Source organism: Acanthochromis polyacanthus, chromosome 9 (genome assembly GCF_021347895.1).
Source record: "Acanthochromis polyacanthus isolate Apoly-LR-REF ecotype Palm Island chromosome 9, KAUST_Apoly_ChrSc, whole genome shotgun sequence".
Classification (NCBI taxonomy): domain Eukaryota; kingdom Metazoa; phylum Chordata; class Actinopteri; family Pomacentridae; genus Acanthochromis; species Acanthochromis polyacanthus.
In genome coordinates, this window is record NC_067121.1 from 15,862,258 (window position 1) to 15,866,234 (window position 3,977).

Here is a 3,977-nt window from a genome sequence, read left to right on the forward strand (position 1 = left end):
TAAAATAGTGATTTATAAAATAGTTGGAGATGTGGCTCTTAGAAGTAGCAGAGGTAGCCAGGATGAAATATGTATGTGACAGCAGGCCTTTTCACAGGCTATGGCTGGATATATAATAGTGCTTGTAGTGTGGCTCAAGAGATGTGGTGGTATCGCTCCCTCAGTCCACCACTTTGATTCAGACCAGAATATCTCAACAAAGATTAGACAGCTTGCCATGACATTCTGTACAAACATTCATGGTCTGATGTTAGATGGTACAATAATACAGCTTGAACATTATACCTGCTAGTGCAGACATACCTATGGGTCCTAGACTTTCTAAAGGCAGAATGGGAGTCAGAGCATTTAGCTATCAGACTTCTCTGTTATGGAACCAGATCCTAGTTTGGGTTCAGGCGGCAGACACCCGGTCTACTTTTTTATTGTACTTACTAAAAAACTTAGTTAGGACTGCTCAGCTGATCCAAAAACACACCTGAGTTTGCTGTCAGAGACCAGACTGCTGGGAGAGCTCTGATGACAGAATAAGCACTCATTGATTCTCCTCCTTTCTCTCATCATATATTTGTATGCCACTATTGCATGTCACCAACACTGTTTTCTCTCTTCTGTAGTTGGTGTTTTGTCTTCTCTGCAGGTAACTGTGCTCCAGAACTACACATTTCTGATCTGCAGTTACATGGACAACTTAATGAGTGTTTATTATTCTCTTATTCATTGTATCCACTATCCTTTTCTCTCTCCCCATAATCCCCCCTACCCCTGGTTGCCCTGCTTTAGCCTGTTTCTGCTGGAAGTTTATTCCTGATAAAGAGAATTTATTTTTGTCCCACTGTAGCCAAAGAGCTGCTCCAAGAGAATTTTCTGATTCGTGGGGTTTGTAGCTATGATATAATGTTATGTGCCATACTATATCTGTATATATATATATATATATATATATATATATATATATATATATATATATATATATATATATATATATATATATATATATATATATGTACACACACACACACACACACACACACACACACACACACACATCCCCTTTGTCTTGTGTGAACCCCTCTGGCAGATGACAGTAACACTTGGGGGGTCTGACTCACAGGTTGGGAACTGTTGCTCTGGTAGTCCATAATAATATGGTGTGTGTATTATGAAATGAAGAGGGTTGTACGTGCTCTACTGTACTTGCTGATTTTTCAGACTTTAGACTTCACTGTTGATGAGTCAGTTTCTAAAGCAAAGACACAGCAAAACACTTGTTACATGAGCTCTTTAGTGGGAAGTAAATATAGCAATAATGCCAAATGTTCACCCTGATGTACCCTTTGACCCAATGACACCTCGTGACTGACCCAATGTGTGAGCTCTGACAAGATTTTATGACTTACTGTCACGTACAGCACTGAACTGTCTCTGTTAACTATCTCTCAGCGCTGTGTGGGCTGGAGACAGAGAGATTACAGCAGCGTCTCAAGGCCAGTATGGTTGAACACTCAGCTATATGCTCGTTAAACCAATATTGTTCAAAAGTCTACACAGGAGGATGGAAATTTCCCTCCACTCAAGGAATACCCTGTTGAAAAACCAGCGTGGACCACACACTGAGCTCCTGGTGTTTTTCAACCAGTGTAACAACTATTTCAGGTTTCTGTGGGAGGAAGTCCCTGGCATTCTGTGGCTTCACCTTATTGTGAAATACCTTTTCTCCTGTTGCTGTCTCCAAGTGACTCACCGGCTATTAGTATTTCACAACTGAAGGTGAGAGACTTCACAAAAGATTACAGGGACACTTTGCATGCCTGAGAGAGGAATGACCTCATCTTGACGTCACACATGGATCATAGTGGTGGTGTGACATGAGAGGATTCCCTCGGTTGCTAGGTGCCAGGGTTCCGTTTGTAGATAAACACGGGGTTCCTTGTGGCACACCTGTTTGAAGTTGACACTGCCACGCTGTCAGACTTCTACCTGTTGCTTCATCACTATTCAGTAACCATAGTTGTTTTCCATTGCAGGTAAATATCGTGAGGTATCTGCTATAAAATCTGTGTCAATATAGCAATGTTGGCAAGGCAACCAAATATTACATGAGGGGAAAGGTGAAGTTTTTATTTCATTCACCTGTCAGTCTAGTTATACTGTAGGCCTGATGCTTCTTTTATTTACCTTAGTACCTAATCAAAGCTAGATGATCATGGAATTTAAACTTTGTTACATAATTTACCCAACATTTCTGTAACACTGTAACACAGATATAAATCATTATTATATGAACAATTTAACACATTAATCAAAGCATGAATACCAGAGACACGTAGCACGTCAAATTAAAAAACAGAAGTTAAAAAGAAGTGCGTAACGGAAATCTTGTGACTAATTGTTATGAGGATGTGAAGTCAGAAATGCTGTAGATCTGATATTTCATTGACACTTTCGTTTTCCTAAATTTTGATTTGTGAATTTACAGTCATAGAGCTTTGTAACTAAAGATGCAAAAGCATACAATAGAATTTAACAGTTGTAGACCGTCTGCTGGAGATATACATTGCCTCGTTACCCCACTGCACTCATTTGACAGTTACAAATACAATTTCCTTCGTAGATTGACTTTTTGAAATTACAACATTAAGCCTTTCCACCACAAATAATGATTCAAGTACATTTTGCTCATCAAATGCAGGTATTTTTACTTTAGTAGAGTTGTGTAAGCAGCAACTTGTCAATGGATGTAGAGAATCTCAACATTCTGCTTTAACTACTTGAAATGACACATTTTACACATAAAGGAGAAACATGTTTTGATAATCATGTGGTTAATGTTGGAGAAAAGAGCACATGTTTGTGTTAAATATTTGCTAACATAAGAGAGGATATCATGTTTTGGTGCAACCAAGCCTTCTGTAAGCACTCTTGCAACATGAGGTATGTCAGGGCTCCCTCTGACTCCTCAGAGGTTGAATTTGCTGAATGAATGCGCCCTTCTCATCCTGCGCCAAATACTATATTCACAGTCTCTGCCAAGTATCACAGAAACTCTTCCCTAGTGAGAGAAAGCACACGCTGATCAGTAAGTGTACCCTACCAATAGGGCAAAATACTGTTTGATACTGTAACATTTAACATTTTGTGCTCATAAGAAGCAAAACAAAATATCTGGAGAAAAAAAGATGAAGAAGAAGTTGAAGACAGCAATGTAACTTTAGCGACTTACATATTTTAGCAAACTTTATCTTGATGACTATTCTGAACACTGAAGGCTCAGTAAGAGTGTTTTCTCTTTGGAAAGTGAATCACACTTTGCTCACATATGAGGCACACCTGCAGTTTAGGTTTTTCAACAAAAACAGGTACTTCCAAAGAAAAAAAAAGTAAACTGAGAATGTAAATGATAGAATCAAGTCCAACATGTGACAAGGAATAAAGACAAATCTGTCATTTTACGGTCATTATGGCATGTACTCACAACTTTCAGCACCTGCTTCAAGTGACTCACATGAATTAGGAGTATTACAGTCCCCTTACAAGACAAACTTCAGGAATGACCTCATGTGGGACCACTGCAGGCTCGCTTGACAAGAACAATAACAAGTCTGTGCTGGTCCATCCTACGTTTCTCTTTAGCATGTCTGTGACCGTTGACCAAAGCTTGAGTCACATCCTTCCCGGCTCTCCTGTGTGTTTACGGAATACTTGCACTCAGTTGCCTATGATATCACGGATCCGAGGGTAGTAAAAGTTGTACTGTTTAAAAAGACGTCCAAGATGGGGGTGGAAATAACCATCCTGAGTTAGCTACAACCACAAGTCTGATAGAGGAAACCCCCACCTCTGTCTCTCTTTCTGCAAAGTTTTCCCTCCTTTCAGCAGTCCTTGTTGGGCTGCTGGACAGGTGCCTGCATGTGACACTGAGGGCTCACTGTGATGATCACAGTGACATCCCATACGAAGTGACGCAAGCAGAACAG